This window comes from Paroedura picta, chromosome 3, assembly GCF_049243985.1.
Source record: "Paroedura picta isolate Pp20150507F chromosome 3, Ppicta_v3.0, whole genome shotgun sequence".
Lineage (NCBI taxonomy): Eukaryota > Metazoa > Chordata > Lepidosauria > Squamata > Gekkonidae > Paroedura > Paroedura picta.
The window spans coordinates 25,596,990-25,620,986 of NC_135371.1; the positions used below are offsets into that span (position 1 = coordinate 25,596,990).

At 44.5% G+C, this 23,997-nt stretch overlaps 1 long non-coding RNA gene across 1 annotated transcript; it reads left to right on the top strand.

The window, feature by feature from the left end:
- The first annotated feature begins 6,569 nt into the window (after positions 1-6,569).
- LOC143834551 (uncharacterized) lies at positions 6,570-13,023 on the top strand. Its single transcript, XR_013229815.1, has 4 exons — positions 6,570-6,697; positions 8,944-9,052; positions 11,485-11,557; positions 12,895-13,023. It is a non-coding gene; the product is annotated as an uncharacterized LOC143834551 (long non-coding RNA).
- The last annotated feature ends 10,974 nt before the right edge of the window (positions 13,024-23,997 follow it).

The following is a 23,997-nucleotide window of genomic DNA, read 5'->3' on the forward strand; positions in this document are numbered from 1 at the left end:
GATATGAAAGGTTAATTCAGAAAGGAGTCCAGAATAGCTGGAAATTGTGGGGATAAGTGGATAGTATTCACTGTTGTGAGCTGTTATTACTGGAAATTGCATTCCCTCTCCAGCTTCCCTTGAGATTTAGCTTTGCCAGTGAATATAAACTGAATGCCATAGAATAGCATCTCGAAGCAACATGAGCATATGACCACATACAGTAAAATGTTCTAATGATGTTTTTTAAAGGGGCATGCACTTCTCCCATCTATATAACACAGATCTTGCTTGGGTCAACAACAATATATATTAAGATGGAGCATAGATTTTAATAGAATTTCCCTCAAATACACTGTGTTTTGCAAGGAACCAGGCAGTCATTCAGATGTTCTTGTTTTGGCAATATCCAATGGTGGGCCAGCATGGCATAATGGTTAAGCCATGGATTTTAATCTGGAGTCTGGCAAACTGGGTTTGATTCCCCGCTCTTTCACATGCAGCCAGCTGGGTGACCTTGGGCCAGTCACAGTTCTCTCAGAACACAGTTCTCTCAGCCCCACCTACCTTGCAGAGGAAGGGAAGGCAATTGTAAGCTGCTTTGAGACCTCTTAAGGTAGAGAAATGTGGGGTATGAAACCCAACTCTCCTTCTACATTTTAGTATGTGTCCAGGTAACTGGTTCCAGGATCAACAGAGTGGCTAAGCCTCAGGAGTAGAGGACACACTCTGCATGCATAAGGTTCCAGGTATAAATCCTATTGCCTTGCAGGGGGATATTAACCGCCTAATGAGGACACTGACAACCATAATTTGGCATAAAATATTTGGCCACAGCCTTTATTCAACATTAAGCGTGGCAAGCATGGGAAGAGAATCCTGCCATCTTGTGGTTACCCTACCACAAGGAAGCCCACCACAGTCTGCCCCTCAACGGGTTGCCTTGGCTATCCGGCCCCAAAACCCGGACATAATGGCAGGCTTAAACAGGGGAGAAGCACCTGTGACCCCTCTGGGTGCTAGCCTCTGTTGGGTTCTCCTGTCCCCCAGAAATGCTAGCCTTCAATCAGGTTCTGCATCCACACAACCCCTTAAGGGGGCCCTCAAATCTAGGGGAGGCCAGTGCACAAGCCTGGCCTCCCCAAAATTGAACCTTCCCATGCTCCACTTCCGCCACTGAGCCCGAATAGGGATATACCTCTTCGGGCTCCCGCCACCGCTCAATTTTGCAGCCAATTCAAAATAGCATGTCAGATCCCATGGAGCCAGATGCCCATGCCCCACTCCAACAAGTGCACCCCATCGCTCTTATAGAGGTCAGGCAGTCATATCATCCCAAGCAAGGCATCATAGCACAAAACTAAAAGCCTGAGATGTGTCCCAAGGAAAGGTAGATCCCTTCTCCAGAAGGTCTCAGCACTCAGGATGGAATCCCGACGCTTTCAATACCAGAGGCTGCTGAGCGTACCCAGGAATCAGCACAGCATAAAAATAACTCCGTTCAACGCCTGTCCTCTTCAGTGGTGTTTAGCGAGCTTGTCACACTTTAATCCAGAAAGTGAGAGTTGTCAAGACCTTTAGTACTGATCAGAGCTATCAGCCAGCTGGGTTTTTAAAAAGCAAGCAAGCAAGAGATGTGCTTGTTTTAAAGCAAGGGCACCTGACTTGTTTTGGCCCCAGGGCCAAATAGCACATCGCTATGATGTTTTCCTTTGATATGATTTTAATATTTTTGATTCCAGGAGTTCATAGCCATGGGGAAAGACTTTTTTGATAGACTGCTTATTGATGTTGATCAAAGGCACCCTGCAGACTACTATCGCTTTGTCATGGAGAGCCATTGGCTGAGGATGGATGGGTTGCTCCACGTGGAGAACACTCTTGTGCAAAGGACATGCCTACCTGGAGAACAGAGCAGATGAAAATGTATTAGATGTCAAAAAACTGAAACAAGTAATTAATTCAGAGACTAGCACGGAGCAGGATAGCGCCAGGCAATTAAAGGCAGGGGCACTGTTGAAACAGCTCTTTCACATTTCGGTAGGAGCACTATGTTTGTTTAGGACTTGTTACTTGCTCCTCCCATAAGCACACTGAAGAACTGTATTTAAGCCATCGTGTCAAAGGGAGAACTTAATAAACCTGTGATGGATAGCTTGTCCTTCTCTGATCTGCAGGTATTGCTGTTTTTAAAAAAAGTTTAGAAACGTGCCACATTTGAAAAGCTAGATAAAATAAGATACCGTACTAGTATGAAGTTACCTTATAATAAATCAAGCCATTGGTCCATTTTGCTTAGTATTGTCTATTCCGGCTGGCTATCAACTAAGGAAAGACCTCGTGCAATGCCTGCCACTTGACGTTCTTTAACTGGACATGCCAAAGATTGAAAGGAGAATTTTTGCATATCAGTGTACTCTACATGGCATCATAGGTTCTGATTATCTCAGATTTCTTGTTATAATGCCACAGTGTAACAGAATGTACAGGACTGAGACTTCCAGGCAACAATGGCGTCCGACTAGTTCACTCTTTGTGAACTCCCATTTCAAGCGGAGGGACTAGGCTATTTTCTGCCTGTTAGATGCTGGTGAGAACTGCAAGTATCACCAAAGTCTTCTCTAAAGACCCTATTGGGTCAATAGAGACGTCGACTGGCCTGCGGGGGCTTGTCCCTGGGTCACAAGCCGCTTGGAAGAAAGGGGCTCAGAAAATGCTGTTGCCTTTTCAGCTCTTTACTTCCCTCCCACACGTGGACACTTGGAATAACACCCCTTTCCACTGTGGGAGGTCCCTCTACCCCCTATCTAGCTGTTCCCATTGCAATTGTACTCTGCTGGGGTCCCACAAAACCTTAAGCTGGCCCTGGTGATACGGGCCCTGTGAATCCTTAAACCACTCCTGCCCAAATACTGTGGACTTCTAATCTGGCATGCTGGGTTCGATTCTGCACCTCCCACATGCAGCCAGCTGGGTGACCTTGGGCTCACCAGGCACTGGTAAATCTGTTCTGACCAGCAGTTTGGTGTTGTGGTTAGGAGTGCAGACTTCTAATCTGGCATGCTGGGTTTGATTTTGCACTCCCCCACATGCAGTCAGCTGGGTGACCTTGGGCTCGCCATGGCACTGATAAAACTGTTCTGACCAAGCAGTGATATCAGGGCTCTCTCAGCCTCACCCACCTCACAGGGTGTCTGTTGTGGGGAGAGAAAAGGGAAGGCGACTGTAAGCTGCTTTGAGCCTCCTTCGGGTAGAGAAAAGCAGCATATAAGAACCAACTTCTTCTTCTTCTTCTTCTTCTTCTTTTTCTTCTTGATGGTCCCTGGCCAATAAATTGTTCCTACTTGTGTCAACAAGGGCAAGGGCCTTCTCAGTAGTGACCCCTGTCCTGTGGAAGCAGCTGGCTGAAGAGGTGCATGGGACCTCCCTAGGGCTGTGCAAGGCTGCTTTTTTTACAGGTGGTCTTTGGGTGATTGTGATCCACCAGGCAGGTGGCATGCTTCAGCTTTGTCATCACTATTCCACTTTTCTTAATAGTGAATTGATTTTATTGGGGATTGATTTTTAATGTTTTTATATTTTGAAATGTTATTATCAGACGCATTGTATATGCTGTTAGCTGGCCCGAGTCCCAAAAGAAAATCACACCACACAAGTTGAAATCCTTCTGTATGCATTGGATATGAACTGTAATATACTGTTTTCCCTGCTGAGAGAAATAATTATCCTTCAATCAATAGCTTGAGATAGTTGTATGTCTCAGGAACAGGGCCACTAGCCCTAGCCATTCCTTTAAGGCCTTCCTAATTATTACCCTCCCCATGGCAAGTCCACATGGGTCTGCAGGGAACTGAAGGGAAAACCTAAGAGGTACACTTGCTCATGGAACTTTTCGACACCAAATTTTGTTTAAGATAATGAAAAATATGTGGCTTCATAGGCAGAATGCCAGTCTGTTGGGCAAACAAACAGCTATTTATTAGTGATCTTAGCAGTGAGTACATGTTGCAGGTGACAATCATAGAATCATAGAATCATAGAATCATAGAGTTGGAAGGGCCATCTAGACTAACCCCCTGCTCAACGCAGGATGAGCCCAAAACATCCTAAAGCAAGACTAAGAAACCCTTCAGACACCCCCAACTTATATACACAAAGCACGGTCTCTCAGCCCATTCATGCAATTGGCCAGATTAATATTGATTGGTTTAAATTGATTGGCTAGATTAGCATTGATTGATTTAAGATGACTGGACCTCAAGCACAGTCCTCAGCAGATCCACATACACAACAGATAACACCAATTCCGTGTCACGTATTTAGTGGTACATGGAATAATACTGCTATGTGACATCATAAAACCCACATGTAACATCACCTGGAAATGTTGATTACATTTGTATGGTAAAGACCATAGAGACTGGGGAAATTCCTGGACTGACACCTAGACATGATGCCACAGTTCCCCCAAATAGCATCCGCTCCAGACCTTACCTCTAAAATCCTCCAGCATTTGACAGTTCAAGACTTACTGGATCCCCATGACATCATAAATTCTTCCTCAATTGGTCTCAAGGTGTAGTATGATGGGAAACTGGCAGCTTTACTCATGTACGCTCCCCATAAACATCCAAGCTATTGGACTGGAATGGTGTATAATTTCACTGTAAGACTAGCTTCTAATAATGGTTTGCAAGTCAGAGAAGAACCATGACATTACAAACTAACAACTTCCACAGAGAGAAGCCACTAAAAGCCAGTCAATGCTGTGCCAGTTTTATCCGTCAGGAGAGTTGATTGTATTATGATTTGTCTTATTCTTTATGCCAATAAAGGTTGTTGTTGTTGTTGTTGTTGTTGTTGTTGTTGTTGTTGTTGTTGTTGTTGTTGTTGTTGTTGTTGTTGTGAGAGTTTTGTGAGGCCAATTATATTGGGAGAAGAGTTGCCAGCCATGTTGGAATATACAACATGTGTGGTATACATGATTTACCAGCACAAAACGAAATACCCCAGATGGGGTATATTTACATCAAGAACCCTGATATTTTCAAATAATCACTTCCTGTGTCCTGATTGGCTCCTTTGGGAATACTTCCTGTCTGCTTTCCCTCCGGAATGCTAGTCAGTGAGACAGTTAGGACTGTCTCTGTTCTTTTTTACGCACCAACTTTTCTTCTCTTCTTAATAACACTATTTTATTTTTTAAGCAGGTAGTGCCCAGCTTTCTTGAATACTTAAACTCTGCCGGCAATCAACAGGAGTATTTGGCTGGTGGGGGTGATGGCATGTGATGCTAAGATATCACTTCTGGTTTGTCCCTTGAAATGAAATCACAGTGCTTAGGAATTCGCACCTCATTATGATTTCTACCATAGAGACAGATGAATTCCTAGAGTGTTGTGATGTCACTTCTGGGGACAAACTGAATGTGGCATCACAGCATAGCTTCCCACTCCTGCCTTTTGCTCTTTTTTCCCTAATAGGGTCCAGAGGATAGCCTCTCAGAGGAAGCACTTTTCAGATACGGAACTCCCTGAGAGTCAAACCATGTTACCTTTCCCCACATTTCCATGTACATTCTTGTGTACCCTGCAGCCACATGACAACTGCAGGGAACTGCTTCCTTTAAAAAGGGGACAGGGAAAAAAAAGTAAAAAGAAAGTCCCAACTGGCTTGGAAAAATCCTGTTGAGAGGACTCATGCAAAAACTGCACTGGGGGGGGGGGTGCACAGATACTCCCAGTGAAGTGGCAAAATCTGCAAACTAACCCACCACTACAAATTGCACATGAACAAATTGCTTTTGTGTGTGTGTGGGGGGGGGGGCAAGAGGCACCTCCCCCTGACCCATTATGCATGGGCCGGATAGTCCAGGGAGGGGGTGGTGGCAGGGCAGGGGGGCTAATCCCTGATTGCACATAACGCTGCCACCATCCCATTCCTGGCCCAGAGCAGGGCCCTGGATAGCCCATGGCAACGGAACGTGGATTCATCTGCATTTCCCGGGTTGCTATGGCTGCCATCCATGGCCCTGCTGGCCTGGCCCCATGCATAATGTAAGAGCCGGGCCTTTTGGTGTCCCAGCATAAGTTGGCAGCAACTCGATGGCATATTACACACTTATATAGTGTGCTATGAGCCTCTTGTGGCGCAGAGTGGTAAGGCAGCTGTCTGAAAGCTCTGCCCATGAGGCTGGGAGTTCGATCCCAGCATCCGGCTCAAGGTTGACTCAGCCTTCCATCCTTCCGAGGTCGGTAAAATGAGTACCTAGCTTGCTGGAGGGTAAATGGTAATGACTGGGGAAGGCACTGGCAAACCACCCCGTATTGAGTCTGCCATGAAAACACTGGAGGGCGTCACCCCAAGGGTCAGACATGACTCGGTGCTTGCACAGGGGATACCTTTACCTTTACCTTTACCTTATAGTGTGCTGTCTATAATTTCCCATTTTTTGCCACTTCAGTTTTTAAGCTTTACCCAAAGAGGAAAATCTGGCCTTGACTGTTTCCAGAGCCATTTTAAAACAGGCTCCGGCCTAGTGGGATGCTCTACCTAGTGAGATCAGGGCCCCACAGGACTTCCACAGGGCCTGGAAGACAGAGCTGTTCTGCCAGGCTTGTGGCTGGGGCCAGGAATGAACACTAAGAAGATAATGGCCTCCCTGCCTGATCTCCCATCCAATGAACTAAACCCTCTGAGTACTGACCAGTCCCCCTTGGTAAGACTCTACTTTGTAAAGAGGAGGTGACTTTTTAATGATTTTAAAGCCTCCATTTAAATTTCTGATTTTGAACACTTAACTTGTATATGCAATTTACGGTTTGATATCGCTTTTTATCCTGATACGTTCTACTCTGAGCCAGTCAGGGAAGGGCGGAATTTAGAAATAAAACTATTGTTGTTGTTGTTGTTATTTAAGCATGACTTTTGCAACGACTTGTACAAGCCCCCCCGAACAATGCAACAGAAATCAGAATCGAGAGGCTGGGGAAAAGGCAGACCTGCAGGTGAAAAGATGCTCTGGATGAGAATACTCCTTTCCGCAGAGTCTCGAAAAGTACAGCAAGGACTCTGTGTTAGTAAACAAGGATCTACATAGTCGTAGCCAGATGCCTGTTGCCTAGCAGAGATGATTCAGCCAGGAAAGCAAATTACCCTATATAGAATTCTTCACTGGGGTACTTGAAGGAAAAATAACATACAATGAGGCATGACTGACGGGAACAGAGGAGAGCAATCTTTTGTTAACAGGTTCTATATAATACACATCAATCAGCGAGCAAAAGAAGGTGTTCCATACAATAAATCATGTGTCAGCTATGGCATTTAAGACTTTCCTAACAAAGTAAGAGCTAAACAGCCACTGTGCTCTTTCTAGTATGTAGGCTACCAAAAAGAACATCGGTTGCATAGCCACCGAGAATTGGCGGCCCTTCGCATCCAATGTCATTTAATACCCTTTATTACCTTCATATGCCAATTTTCTGTAAGTAGCGCTCACATGGAACCCATCCTAAATTTATTGCTAGATGCAAAACCATCGCTTAGCTCTGTGACAGGGCACCCTGAGTATGCTTTGATAGCATTCGCACCTGCAGTCACTCTCTGTGTTTGCCATCTGATCGGCCTCTGTTTTAGCCACTGCCTTGTCCATGGAGACTTTTATCTCAGACTTCTATCTTAGAAGTTCAGGGCAGTGTATTTTATTCTCACAACCCTGTCAAGAGGTTCAGCTGAGAAAGAGTGACTGGCCACTCAATAAGCTTTGGCCAACAGTATATAACATGATGAGTGGCAAGTAGGGATTTCAGGGATGTCTAGGGCAGGGGTAGTCAAACTGCGGGGTAGTCAAACTGCGGCCCTCCAGATGTCCATGGACTACAATTCCCAGGAGCCCCTGCCAGCTCCAGATTACAGAAATCCATGCCTCTGGAGAAAATGGATGCTATAAGGGTAGACCCTAAGGCATTGCACCCCACTGAAGTCCCTGTCCTTCCTAGACTCCACCCCCAAATCTCTGGGAGTTTCCACAATCTAGATCTGGTAACCCTGTCACTCCATGTCATGCCAGTGGCTGGGGAGGGGGGGGCTGGCAACCCTAGAGGAAAGTGAAACCATGTGAAGCCTTTGAAAGGAGGGGGTACTGCTTAAAATGGAGTTTTTGTTCATATGGCTCACACTGTTCCTACAACGGCATCCATCTCCTATGAGGAGGCATACGGGGTTGAGAATATGTATTGGGTGCATGCATCTTCTCTCCATATTACTGTGGAGGAAGCATAAAAGTGATGGCTCCTATTACATTTTCAAGAAACAAGGGAACATCAGAGATTCAACCCTCTTGTGAAAATGGCTGTAAATATTAGTGCATGGAACTTATTCAGTGTGAGCAGAACAGCACTTGCTAAGGGGAATTCTCTAACCTCACCCTTACACTACAACCTGCACTGCCCTTTGAACGCTGGCAGGGACTCAGGGGAATTGTAGTCCATGGACATCTGGAGGGCCGCAGTTTGACTACCCCTGGTCTATTGTCTACACACTTTGATCCATTCCAGACCTATAAACCCAAGAGCCTTCTGGTGGTAGTTCTGAGGATTCTTCTTCTCAGCTGCATTTGCAGCCTCTGCTCTACAGGAGAGTCAGTCCTCCAGCATGCTGTGCTCTGAAACCGAATCGGTGAACTCTAGGCTAAATATAGAACTAGCTTCCAAAGACTCGCCGCAGTTAAGACCATTTGCCAGTAGATGGTGCCGCTTTCAAAGCTTCTTGCCCACTCGAGTCAAAGCCTGGGAAATGTTGATTGTATGTAAGGATGGCAGTAAATCTTAAAAATGGTTTGCTTCTCTGAAAATTAAGCATTTGCAATTGATTACAATTACCATATCGTTTGTAATAACCCTGGGTTATTAAGACTGACTTTGTTTAGTTTTTGTTGTTTTTCTTTTTCTTTTTCTTTTTAAGCAAATTACAGACAAGTGAAACCAGCACAGTGGAAGAATGGGAGAAAACTTTTGATGTGAATGGACGTGGCTTGTTTTTGTGTTTCTGAACAAGTATCGGAGCCCAGAAGGTTTGGAGTGCTCAAAATAACACTGAAATTGTTAGGGCCTGGGTAACATAGCCGTGGCTGTTTTAAGAGTGCTGACATTTATTATTTGCCACCTTTGGCAGGTTTAAGACAGGGGTAGTCAACCTGTGCTCCTCCAGATGTTCATGGACTACAATTCCCATGAGACCCTGCCAGCAAACGCTGGAAGGGGCTCATGGCAGGGGCCAGCAAACGCTGGCAGGGGCAAACGCTGGCAGCGGCTCATGGGGATTGGAGTCTATTGACATCTGGAGGACCACAGGTTGACTATCCCTGGTTTAAGATATAGAGTCCCAGTTGACTAATTGTAATGCATGTATGCATTTTGAGCCATATGACTTTGATTAAATTCAGTTACCAAGACGATGAGAGGACTTGGAAGACTTGAAGCATCTTCAGTTACAGAAGGACAGAGAGGTGTTGCATCAGTCAGTGTGGTGAAAGGATAGGAAAAAGGGCTAGAACTTATGTTTTGTAAAGCCAGGTAGCACGGGGGATGCAGTAAAGCAGTGCAAGCTGGCGCGCTGCTTGCTGCACCCCCGTGGGTGACACATTTTGGCAACGGACCAACTTTGTGCCAAAATGTGACCCCCCCCCAGGGAATGCCACCACAGTGGGTTGGTTCTGCTGTGGGCTGGTGGGTTTCATTTAACCTGAAGGTGGGATTGCAGGAGACTGTGATCCCACCTTCCTGCAAAAGACAACACACAGCCCCAGTTGACCTCATGGAGCTGTGCAATGCTGCGGAGCCAGGTGGGGCTCTTATGGTCCCTCCCTGGCCATTGTAGCACAGGGAGGAGCTAGGCCTTCCAGGCCCTGATCTTCCTGTGTGCATGGGCCTGCCCTGGCCCAGGCTCTGATGGTGGCCACAGCAACAGAGGGAACATGGAAGACTCTGCGTTCCCTTGCCGCAGGCCAATTGAGGCCTTGTTTCGGGTCAGGGACAGGAGGGGGCTGGGACGGTGGCGACATCAGACGTATGCGGGGATTAGCCCTGCTGCTCTGCCACTGCCACCCCAGCCTTTCTGCCCCATGTATTTGAGACTCCTTCTGGTAGAGAAAAGCAGCAAAGAAGAACCAACTCTTCTTCTTCATACTTGTACAAATTACTGAAAAGTGCCTAAACAGGTAAGACACAACTGCTCCATCATAAAACTGCAAGGGTGGGGGGGCATTTATTGATGCACTGGCCTCAACCATATGCCCAGTAAAAGAGAGCATAGTTTTAACACCCTTTGGAACTTTGACAGCAAGTAATCTTCAACTTTCTTCAGTTTGTTTTACTTTATTATTATTTGAGTATTTATTCTAATTTTTATGCTGCCCTTCCTTTCTGTCTCTCTCCTGTTTTTTTGCCTCCCCCCCCCAGTTTATTAACGTAAAAGGTTATAGCTGTGTACAGTGGTGTCACTATCTTAAGCTATCGTATATCGATAATTTTACCATACATACTGTCTATAATCCAGAGAGGCGATGGGTGAGCTGTGTATGCACAGGGGCAGAAACCCCATTGCAGCCGTCTCTTACGAGATTCAGAAGACTTAAGAATAATTTGCAACGCAATGTGAGAAAGTGCTAGTAAGAGTAAAAATACCAACTTTTCTCCATGACTTCTCTGTTGTGGACGGTGTTGGAAAGAGCCACCAAGTTGCAACTGACTTACGGCCACGCTGAAAGGTTTTCAAGGCAAGAGACAAACTGAAGTGGATTGTCATTGGCTCCCTCTGCGTGGCAGCCCTTTGGTGGCCTCCTATCCAAATACTAACTGGGGATTGCCTTCCAAGATCTGATGAGATCCAGATATCCTGGGCCCTTCAGGTGAGTGCATAGTGCACATACATGGCCATGTGCAAGATGATAGTAACCGTATAGTCTATAGGTGTGCGATCTTGGTGCGCAAAAGTGCAACAAAGCACAGGCACAGCCATTTATGCATCCACACGACAGAAATATAAATGATTAAATTACAAAGGACACCTTCTTTTGAGCTGGACCATGAGTCTCTTTGGGTCGCCAGTCAATAAAAGTGGGGAGCAGGCAAGAGATCAGAAAATTTATAAGTTCATGATGATGAGGATAGTAACTGGCGGCAGTGTTAAATTCTGTGCATTTCCCCTAACCCGTTCTCTACCGTTGTGACATAGCATTTTGAAGTTGGATCCCTAAATTGGCCAATTGCTTTCAAAAATCACTTGGGAGTTGCGCTAAAATGCTAGTTGGAACTTTCCCGCATGAGCCATTCCCCCCGCCCCCCCATCACACACATATCAAGTTTTTATATCAAGCACTTTAGAGAGGGGGGAAATTAGTTAGCACATAAACTCTTCTGAAAAGTGAGGACTAATTTATTATCATGTCATTATTAGCAGAATCACAAAAGGGGTCACTGGTCTTTCCTTTAATTTCTGTCACAGGCTGTAGGCCGCATTATGCTGAATCAAGGATATGGGAAGATAATTAACACGGCATCTATGGCAAGTTTAATAGGTGAGTGATGAGAGCTAACAGTTGTGCCTCAGAATCCATATTTTAATTACTACCAATGCTATTTGAATCAATTAAACCTGTATTGCGCCCAAGTAAATCACTGACATTTTGTATTAGGGAAAATGTACGACAAAAATTTTATTGATACCATTTTTCAACATTCATCTGTCCTCTCCATTTTAAGGCACTTAATATTCTTTATAGAAGAGGAGGGGTGGACACTCCCTGGGGCTCACACATTTTTATTATGTAAGAAAGGTGTTGGATGTAATCTACCTCTATGGCTCGAATGAAAGGCATATTTTCCCCCCTTTCACTGTTTATAGAGTACCTTAAAGGATTTACCAGCAGTGTCAGGTAATAGCAGATACTAGAGTAGAATTCAAGCACTTCTCATTGATTGGTGGATATTTCTACCTCACAACCCATTCAGAGGGGATGAAAACCAACCTACACATTATGCAGAATGAGGTGGGAAAATTATAAAATGTACCTGTTCAGACAATAGGCATGGTATGTGTGTCTGTGGGGTGTGTGTGTGTGTGTGTATAGTTTTTCGTGTTAAATACTCCCTGCAAGTCGTAAAAAAATTTACCAGGTTAGTGTCACTTATTCTCTAAGCTAGTTTGCTGAATGTCACAAGCACATGGAAACGAGACACCCACCTGCACCGTGAAGTGGCACAACCCCCAAATTCTACCACCACATTCTGCATAATATAGAGCAGGGGTAGTCAACCTGTGGTCCTCCAGATGTCCATGGACTACAATTCCCATGAGCCCCTGCCAGCATATGTTGGCAGGGGCTCATGGGGATTGTAGTCCATGGACATCTGGAGGACCACAGGTTGACTACCCCTGATATAGAGAACACCCTCAACAACAAGCTGTGCAAAAACTGGCTTCCCCAGGTTCTAATGTATGCATGGAGTTCTCCTGGAATTGAAAGAGACCAGTTCCCTCAGAGGAAATGGCAATTTGGAACATGGGCCCACTAATGTCCCTCTCCTTCCCAAACTCTGCCCTCTCCAGGAATCACCCCTAAATCTCCAGGAATTTCCCAAGCTTGAATTGGCAATCTATGTTAGGCATGGCTGCTTCTGCTGCAGGGCCCTCTTCAGGCTGTTCTGATACCTTTGCTGGCATGTCTCCGGTCAGTTGGCTCGGCCATCTAGTCCTGTTTGGCTCCGGGCTCTCTGACGTTTCCTTGTTATTGGCAATGACCTTCCCCATCCCAACCTTGGGCGCGTGCCTGGCTGCGGGCTCTTGCCTGCCAGCCGGCCTCTCTCGCCTTCGCTGTCCTCCCAGTTGTTGTATTTAACTCTTCTTTGCCAACAGGTGTCCCCACAAGTGGCGCTGCTGTTGCATCAGCAACGGCATCCGAGAGCCAATAAACCGTCGCAACATATGGAGCGAAATCCCAACTGCTGAGCTAATCTGGAAGGCAGTTATATGCTGGTGAACTGAGGCCCATGTAACAAAAATTGATCAATTACACAAATTAAGCATAGCCCTTTAGGAATTTGTTTTATTGGTCTGGACATCTGTTGCAGGATTGTCCAAATCCAAAAATCAAATGGTGCCTGTGGGCTGCCAAGTAAGGCAAAAAAATAATAATATAAAAATTAAAAATCCAGTAGCTATAAAAGTACAACTGAAAAGCTCGATATTAATATCATGTCCATCTGCTGAATGTTACATAAATATGCAGTCTTTTATTTTCCTTGGGAATAACATTTATTTTTACTGTGACCAGTTTGACATTCTATGACATTCTGTTCAGTTTATTACTTAGTAACTTTAACTGTTTCCTTAACAAAATGCATTTATAATGTTGCTGTTAATTTTTGGTTCAAGTGCCTTTGCCAGCTGCTTCACTTACAGTTCTAGACTTACAGAGAAGCCCCCATTGCCTCAAGTGTAAGAAATTTCTACAGCTTAAAAATAAGACTTAAAAAAAAATCCCTGTTCTTGGTTTAGCAAACAAATATGTTCTGTAGGAATAAATGTAAGATTTATAGTCTTTGGATTGCTTTCATTTGTCAAGTGAGACTTAGAAGCTACATTCAAGATTTGTAAGTTATTTTCGTCATAGCAATGGTAAGCGATGGCCTGCGGAATAATGACTATCCTCTGTTCGGTCGAAGGAGGCTTGCTTGTGTGGATCTTCTGTGGAAGCACCTAGGGCTCTGGGTTGGGAAATTCCTGGGGTTCGGGGCAGAATCTGGGAAGGGCAGCGTTTAGGGATGGGACCTCTGGAGCTATGCTGTTCTAGAGTCCACCCCACCACCACCACCAAGAAGCCATTTTCTCTAGGGGGACTGAACTCAGTCATCTGGAGATCAGCTGTGACATTGAGAGATCTCCAGGCCCCACCTGGAGGTGGGCAACCCTATGGCCTGGCCTCAGAAGAGGAGCCCAAGCCAGGGAGAAAATAGAGTCATGAGAGAGAACTGAAAAGCACAGTATCTGCCTCTAGTCATTCGGCTGGATAGTGAAACAGTTTGAATCCCTGCCAGTTGATTCTGTACAAGCTGGATAAGAGAAGCATTCCTTTGGCCTTGGCCTGAATTCCTAACACTGCAGCCTTAAGCAGACTTACATCAAGTCCATTGAGATGAATGGTTTAGGAACTGTATTGCTGCTTAGCACTGGAAGCACAAAGAAGCACACTTCCTGTAAAGAAAGTTCCTTTGGGATGAATGTAAACATTGGCAGCATGCTGCTACCTGTTCTTCACTAAGGCTCAACCTAAAGTGGGGTTCTTCTCTAGCCTTCCTGAGTTCTTGGTGCGAGAGGAAGGCCATTGCCCTCCTTCAACATCCCCCACATTTAAACAATAGCATTGCAATAAACTTGTTCATTGTAGCTGATCATGTCCTCCTTGTGGAACCCTATCAGAGTTCTCATCTTGGGCCGTTACACCATCTTTTGGTATGAAGCAAGGCTGGATTCAGCATCAGAGGGACCGAGCAGCACCTCTACTTGCTTTCGAGAATCCAGTGGTATGACGAGCGTGGGATATTTTATTTATTTTATATATATTCTTACATTTATATCCTGCCACATCCACACGCAACTCATGGCGGGCAACAACATTAAACTCAGTAAAACCCCATTAAAACCCTCCCATACAAACAGCCCACACATTCCACTAATTCCGGCAGTGGCAAAAACTCCTCCCTCCCCACCGGTCCAGATTAAATCCCGCCTTGGAGGTATGAGGAGCCACCTGATGTTTGAGCATGGCCTGAGGAGGGGTCCAAGATCTTACTTGCCTGGCTGCAATCAAAGACCTGGTGGAAGAGGTCCATCTTGCAGGCCTCACAGAACTGTGACAGCTCCATCAGGGCCCTTAACTCTCCCAGGAGCTCTTTCCACCAAGTCGGGGCTAGGACCAAAAAGGCCCTGGCCCTGGTCAGGGGGAAGGGAGACAGCTCTCCACCAGGCTTTGAGAGAGGGCAGCTGTCCCAATGCTCTGGTCCTTTCACTTAGATGGCAGTCATCTCAAGATGCTGCACTTCTACTAAAAGAGCTTTTTGGAGTTATAGAGATTAAGGAGAATTGCCTGAACTTGGTGGTTGTCTGGACCAAACTCCTTTAGAAGAGGGTTTGGAATGGGGCCTTTAGCCAGCCAGCATAGAGGCCAAATGCAACATTAACATGGCAGTAAGAAGAGCTGTGTGAAGGAGAGAGGAAGGATGAGGAATGATCCCCTATATTCTGCCTTAACGGACTTGGCCACAAGCTACTCCCAGCATTGCCCCGAAAGCAGGGACATTTCCACTTCCATTGATTTTGAGGTTGTGTTTTCACATAGTTACCACATCTGGGAAAGGGGCAGAGCCTGGATGCCTATTCCTGCCTCAAGCTGCCACCTTTCTCTACCCCTCTCACTCCTCCTCGGATTTGGCAGAGAAGTGTGGCCAGCTGACATCACTTCCAGCCTGGTTCTGGGGCTCTTCCATGGTCAAGAGGTTGAAAAGGGCTGAGCTGGGCTACCCCCGTGTGTGGAAGAAATAGGGTGAGTTATTCAGGATAGGTAGGGTTGATCAGCAAACACTATGTTGCATCTGGTGTAGAAGAAGAGGAGTTGGTTCTTATACACCACTTTTCTCTACCGGAAGGAGTCTCAAAGCAGCTTACAATCACCTTCCTCTCCCCACACGACACCCTGTGAAGTGGGTGAGGCTGAGAGAGTCCTGAGATTACTGCTGGGTCACAACAGCTTTATCAGTGCTGTGGTGAGTCCAAGGTCATCCAGCTGGTTGCATGTGGGGGAACAGGGAATTGAACCTGGCTCGCCAGATTAGAAGTCCATGTTCCTATACATTACAACCAAGCTGGCTGTCATGGGGATAGTGTCCAGAACTGGCCATCACATCCCTTGCAGCTGGTGTGTTATGAAGGAGTGCCCCAAGTGCTGAGTAGCTTCTTTTGAAGCTGATCAGAACCTTGTGACCCATCAGGGGAGAGGGTTGAGGACCACTGCTGTAGTGCACAAAGAGGCTAGGTTTGAACGACAATGACCTGGGATGAAATCTCTATACAACTTTGAAACCAATTGTAAATCTGGATGGTTTTGCTCTCACCCGAAGCTACAGAGGTGAGAACGAAAACTATACTGCTGTGAGCTCTTTAGGGGAAAGGTGGGATAGGTAATTTGGTATGTAACTCTAGCTTTATGTTGCATATTAAAAATGGGGAACTTCTCAATTTAATTCTAATTTGTAGAATTTCTGTTTAATTCCTAAACTGCTTCCATATTTACTGATGATGTCTAGACTATTCTTTTAACACAAGCAAACCCAGATGTCCTTATAAACGCATGCATAGGCAGCCCGTGTATAATGAAAATTGCTTTAGTACTTGTTTCTTTGGCGCTCCATTTCCTGTTTCACTCTTTTTTTTTGTTATTCTAGGGACCAGTATCTCAGGAAATATGTAGTGAATATTTAATATTCTGCTTATAAGAATAAGATACACATTCCCACCCCCACCCTGGCTTCAAGGTACTTCTTATTTTGTTCCACACTTTTCCCAAAGCAACTTTGTTTCTGCTCTAACACTGATCACAACTTGCAGTTGCTGAGTTAACTTGGCTGGCATTTCCCAAGTCGTCCTCTTTCCAATGATATGATGCCTTGTGGGATAACCAAGGGAAATTCCACACAGTAAAAAAAAAAAGGCCTTACTCCAGCGCAATGGCATAATGCTAAAAAAAAAAAAAAAGTGCCTCCGGGAATTCCTCACTTGCTGGCTCCTCTGCTGCCATCTTGCACTTTCTGCCATTTCACACACCTGCTTAAAATGGTGGAAGAGGGGAATGCGCTAGACACGCTCCTCTCTTTGACCTGTCAATGAAGACAGACGGCCAATCACCTTTCTCCCTCTTTTTAAGGGACTGCAATGCGAGCTATTTTTTTAAAAATGAGACTCATGTGTTTAAATGCATATGCATAGATACAGAGGGCTCCTTTTACTGCAAGCCCTCCTACAATCCAGAGACTTGAAGCTTAAAAAATGTTGGGGGGTGATTTGTTTATATTTTTTGTGGGGAAGAGGCATGCTTTATTGGCAAACTGGTGGGGAAAAGTTTATTTTGTACTCTGTCTGGGTGATTGCGTACCTATTCGTTGCTCCAAGCAGTTTTTTTTTTGAAAAGAAAAGAAAAGAAAAGAAAGAAAGCCCCATTCCAGGTGAAGAGAGAGGGAAGTGGGCTCAAGGGCAGGCACTGAAGCTGAAGTTCTTGCTACTTCGGCCACTTTGGTAACGCACGTGACTTTTGCAAGTGGCTTACTGGCTGCTCTTCTCCCGTTCGCGCTACATGTCAGGGGTAATCCAGTTTATGTGATTCCCCTGCAAGCACTTTAAAATAGAGGATGTAGTTGCTGGTTTGCTGCTGCAATCCTGGATGTTCACAACATCATACAAAACACCAAAAATATGGTGTTTACAAAAGGTAAGAATTTCACTTTTTTATCGGGTGCGGTATGGCTCTAACATCTTCCAGGATCTGAATAAGCATGCTGAGAATTCTGTTATTTGAAGGCCCATCTTATGCCCTGGTTCAAAAGATCCTAGATATCAACTAACAGCATCGACACCGTGCATGTGTGGCCATGTGAACACTATGAAATGGTGTTAAGATAAGATTGCCTGGCTTCGTGTGACTGAATCAACAGACATGTTTCATTTTTAAATGTATGTTATTTATAGGCCACCTTCCTCTCCCAGAGGCAAGGCAGATTACATATAACGAGTCAGTCCAATAATCAAGAATGGGGTATTTTATAACCAATGCTTGAGGATCATCGATGTCTGAAACCACCAGAAAGAAACAGAAAGCCTAGTATAAGTCTTCATATGGCATGTGAAGGACAGAAATGTCATAACAGCGTCCTACTTGCAATATACCGTACAGAGAAGTCAAGGCCACAAGTTCCAATAATTTATCCAAGCAAATTGGTAAAACCATTTGGTTTTGTGTGCAGCCTCATTACCTGTGCAGAAAAGCCCTGCTGAATAGTTCAGTTCTGCATAGTTATCAGGAGCTCATGAAAGTGGAAACTTTCCCGACCTCCTCAGGCAGGCCATCCCACGGTGGAGAAAATGCATGTTGCTGATTTTGCCCATTTGCACGTTGGCACCTGCAGAAAGACCTGCTGACGTTTTAATGCCACTTCCTTCTTTAATACTTTTTATTTGTGCAGACCTTTCACTTTTCTTTATTCTGCTATTTATTTGTTTCCGCTGGGAAATAATTTTCACATTTCTGCCCCCAGGAATAACGTTCTATTTTCTACCCAATAAGAAAGCAATTCTCAGGCATTGGGCCCCTTATCCCAGAGAGGGATCCCTGTTGCCAAATCTGAGACAGACAGGGCCCACATATCTGCTGGACCACATCTCCAGCTATGCTCTGTTATCTGAGTGAAACCTTCTGAAGGTACCACCAGTCCATGGTTGTGCATGTGTATACTCTGTGGTGGCTCCCACCATCATGTGGAGTGGCCTGACTGTGGCGGCCAGGATAGCCCACAGAATATGACATCACATAGTATTCAGGAGGGTGATTTTATGAATGGATTTTAAAAAATGTGGCTGAGTCTTACCTTGGCCGCTTGTTGATGCCCACAGAAGGGGACGTGACCTCCCCAGTAGCCTGCCACAGTGTACGCTGCGTGCCTGCCGCGTGCATGGCATCAGGGCGAGGCGAGACCTATGTCACCTATAAAGGCACCACGTGTGCAGGTCCCAGACGTCTTTGCCCAGGATGCCACGGAATGCAGCTCCTCCCCCCTCACCCACCTTGTGCTATTGTGAAAACAACCTTGGTCAGTGTATGAGGTGGATGTTTCATGGTTAATCATTTGTCACAGCTACAGGTTTGCATGGGATGGAGCCTGTTGGCAGGGAGTCTGCTTTGGTAAACTGGCCCAGCTATGCTCCAGACCCACAGCACCTCCAGGCAGGCACCACCATCACAACTGAAGAGACTACCAAGAGCCTGAGAAAAATCAGCTGAAGAAGCCCTTCCCCAGCTTGCTAGGAATCATTGAAAGATTGAGTGGAAGGCAAGAACGATACCCAGACAGGGAGTTGACCTGACCAGGGCTGAGACACTCATGGTGATTTGGGGGTAGAGCCTGGGAAGGGGAAGGAACTCAGCTGGGGATGTGATGTCCTAGAATCCACCTTTTGAAGCTGCCCTTTTCTCCAGGGGAACTGATTTCTGTAGTCTAGAGGTTACGATTAACAGCCAGTGGCTGGAAACTTGCAGGAGTTTGAGGAGACAGAGACATAACTTCTCTTGGATGATAGACTTACAGCACTTCCAGGGAAAACCTGGAAATGACATCACACGTGGCTAGGAATTGCTGGAAATGGAGAAAACCTCATTCCTATAGAGGTATGACATCACTTCTGGGATTCCTTCTGACTGATGGCTGTAGTGGACAATGGGAACTGGGGAAAGAGGATTTCCTACCTTCAGAGGGCAAATGGCAAGCCTTCTACAGGCCCCGCCGGATGGTTTGCAACCCCAGGCCTGAGCCTCTTGCCTCTGTCTTTGTTTTTCAGATTTTAAATTGTAAATTGCTTTGAATGTCTTGGTTTACTTTTAATCTGGCGAGCCAGGTTTGATACCGAGCTCCTCCTCCACATGCAGCTAGCTGGGTGACCTTGGGTTCACCACAGCACTGATAAAGCTGTTCTGACTGAGCAGTGATATCAGGGCTCTCTCAGCCTCGCCTACCTCACAGGGTGTCTGTTGTGGGGAGAGGAAAGGTGAATGTGAGCCACTTTTGTAAAGTGGCATATAAGAACCAACCCTCCTCCTCCTCCTTCTCCTCCTCCTCCTCCTTCTCTTTATTGGAAGGAAGACAGAATATAAATGCCTTCCTTCCCAAAAACATGCACAGAAGATTTCCAAGCATGTGCGTGACCTGTTAAAGCTCAGACTTTCAAAAGCTTATTTAGTTGAAGGTATTATATAACATAATAATGCTTAAAATAAATAAATAGCAAAGGGCTGAGTGTAAATAAATTAGAACCACTGCTATAAGTTACCTTATACACCTGGTTAGGTCGAAAAGGCATGGCATGAATTGAGCAAATAAATAAAACCTAGATTCAGTTTTCTGGAAACAAATTGAAATCTCAAATGGGGAAGATGCAAAAGCACTTAGCTTTTCTAAGCAAACAGGCCGTAATTTATCATAAACAGGCATATTTAGAAACTTTAGCAGGTGCTACTTTTGAAAGGTGAGGGGGTTAACTACCAAAGTTGTATGTAACTTGGATCGTGAGTTGTGTAATTAATCAAGGAATTAGACTCCTCTCCTCTTTTCCAGCCCACATAGAGTGCCGAACGGGGGTGTGCCAGGCAAAACAGGAGAAAAATATTTGTAGAGAAAGCTGATTGAATAAATATGCTGGGCTCTGTAAAAAGAATTCTCGTCTGTAAAAGGGTTTTTAAAACATTATGTTATAAATCAAGTTTTATTATGTAGTGGAAAAAGGGTGGAAACTGCAAGCTTGGACCACAATCTTATGCCTGAGTAAGTAGTTTAAAATTGTGATATGTTTTCTATTTTATACATGTGTTCAACAAAATGCTCTCGATTTGAGACTCTTTGTGCTTGCGTTTCCATTGTGCTCCTTTTACAAAATACATGAGAACTCAGGCAGGCAGCCGAGCAAAGCCGCTGCCAGGTCCCCTGCTAGATCCTTTAAAAATGTTCCTTTTGCAAAAAAATTAGTTTACTTGCCTGCATTCTCTTGACTTGTTATATGATTGTTATTAATTAAATTAAAACCACTCTCCCACACACAAAAAAACCATTTGCAGGCAATTTGCAGTTGGACTGGGGTCCTAAATTTCTCATTCTTTTCTAATAAAAAAAAACTCCCCCCCCCAAATCATAAATGTCTACAAACTGTATAATCAATCATCAACGAATAAAAAGTGGCTAAAGGGGGTGGTACGGGATGGGGGTTCACTGTGCACCTGCCTCCGTCACACTCTATTTCTGAACTTAAGAGTGAGGAGGAAAAACAGGCATCTGCTCACTCTGTCAGTGACAGAGTACCGTATTGCGCAGATGTTTGCTCTGAAGAGGTGTTGTTCTTACATTATTATGGGTATAACCAAGAAAAATACATGAATATAAGGGTAAAAACAATGCTATTATTATTATTATTATTATTATTATTATTATTATTATTATTATTATTATTATTATTATTATTATTTAGACCGCCCTTCTCTGAGTAGGTCTCAGGGCGGTTTACAACATAAATAGTTAAAACACAATAAAATCCCCATAAAAACCCCAATTAACATCAACAACAAGTTACATATAACATATAAGCGGCGGTGGTCACAATTCTGATCTTAGTTACCTGACTTCCCCCCAAGTTCAGCCTGGTGGGGAGAATAATATTCAGAAGAGGGTGCCACCAATACAATAGATCTAACAATGATCTCGATGTTAGAGATCTCAATATTTGAGGGGATCCTCTGATGGATCCTCTATCTGGAGAGCCAAAGTTTGGCCACCCCTGGTCCACGTATTTCGTCCTGAAGTTTAAAAAAAAAGGGTGGAAATAATATTTTTTAAAAATGGCATGATAAAACATCACAACAGCCCCTTCCTGCTTTGTGGCATATAGCGCATGGCCTAAATCCTGCCCTGGATAGCCAAGGCTAGACTGATTTTGGAAGCCTTGGCTAATATTTGGGGTACCACTGTGGAATACCAGGGTTGTGATGGGCAGATGGGCCATGGCAAACCACTTCCAAATGTCTCTTGTCTTGAAAACCCCATGGGGTCAGCAGCTGTCACTTGATGGCAGAGAGAGAGAGAGAGAGAGAGAGAGAGAGAGAGAATGTTGAGAAAGTTAATAATAATAGTGGGTTACTAAAAATAAAAAGCGTCCCCTCCCCAAGTATTTAAGTACACAGAAAGGGGCAGGAATGTTCAGAACACAGTGAACGTTATAATTAACCAAGCTGATCATTTTGGCGTGTGACTGACATGTGACATCTGTGCTACCCCCACCCGACACATCCTGCAGTCAGAGACAGGCATTATGAGGACACCGTTGTCTTGAAGCTGCACGAACACATGGGCTTGCCTGTCTCTGTATTTGCTTTATCTTTTCGCTTATCGCAGTGAGGGATTCTATGCGTTTAAGATACCTGCATGCATATATACACACTCAGAGGGTTATTTGCCATTTTTATCACAGTGAGGAATGAGCAAATGTTCCCTAATATTTATATTGCTGTTGGCAGTTCTGGTCCCATCCTTTTTGCAGTTGGTTTTGTAGATTCATTGGTGCCATGTATGCATGTTGCCCAGTTTCCAGGCACAAAGGTATACAGACCATGTATATTGGATACACTGGCAATATACTTATCATGGTGCCTAGTGAGGAGTGCTCGAAGCAGAAATGTAGACAGAAAAAGGGTGACAAAACAGAAAACGACATCTGAATACAGGTGTATGGATTTGATTTGTGCAAAGGAGAAGCAAATTTGAAATTGAGATCTCTGGTTAGAACAGCATGGATGAGAAATCTGAAACCATCCCTTATATCAGTTCTCAACATGTTAAATTCAGAAACTTAGGTGTGATGCCTTAGATATATACAGTTGATGTCTTGTGGCTTGTTTGATTCAGGCTGTTCTCTGTACAAAACTCTCTCTGCATATATGACTGACTTCTCTTGTATTTACTAATTCTCCATCCATGGGTGATCAATAAACATGTGGAACTTTTTGTCTAATGTTTCACCCACATAAGTTATTGATGTACAGAGTTTCGGACTGGGCTGGGACTGGAAAGTTAGCTTAGCCTTAGAGAACTGAATGGATTTTTAGAGGAGAATCAATAGTATTTCCCATTAAACAAGCGACACATTTAGCAGGGAGGGGCAAATAAGGCGATCCAAATAAATTCCTCAAACCAAGCAAATGTAGGGAGATTAGTTGTTAATTAGCAGAACTTTTGTTCTTTTATTCTGTCAGCATAACAAAACTATAATCACTTATCACAAAGTCATCTCTATTGCTGTATACACTTTGGGATTTTTGAAAAGATTCTACCGTTTGATAACAGGTTTTCCAACCGCCTGAAGGGTGGTTTTTAACATTTCTTTTCCAGATGAAATATTTCCTTACTACTGTCCAATTCTTCGGTGGTGAAAGAAAAGGCTTTTGACACTTAATAGACAATGCTTTCTCCCTCTCTGCAATTCCCCCACCTTTTTACCTCAGACAAATATATAGGCACTTTAAAAGCTACATTATACCGCTATAATTGAGTTGCTGTTCAGCAGTAGCAATTACTGGATATCTAGATATAATTTTGTTTAAAAAAATATATTCATTACAAATTACATTTTGCCTAATTTTTGAAGGCTTCAAGGTAGGAGTTTTTAGAAAGAATAAATATAACAGAAAGTGTCTTGCGTATATGTGTGTTTCCCTCTAGTACCACTCCCTTTAATTTCTATAGAGCTTCAAAAGGGAAATTTCCATATGGATTGTGTCCTCTTGGGAGGTTGGGATTTGGAAAGCAATAGATTGGGGAGGGGGGTGGGATCTGGATAAGTGATAGAGCCTCTGCTTGGCATGCAGACGGTCCTAGGGTCAACCTGTGGCATCTCCAATTAAAAGGACCAGACAGTAGATGATGTGAAAGACCAGGCCAGAGACCCTGGAAAGCTGCAGCCAGTCTATCTATCACTTTGCACCAAGACTAGTCTGTATCAAATAGAAAACATCAATGTGCTACAAGCCTTTGGCCAGGGAAGGATAGCTTTGAATCTTGGCAGGCCTGTGTACGGGATTAAAAAAAAAAGTTGGGGGGGGGGGATACAATAAATTCCAGAACCTTTGTCAAACCTCTCAATTAGTTCTTTCTCCCTTTT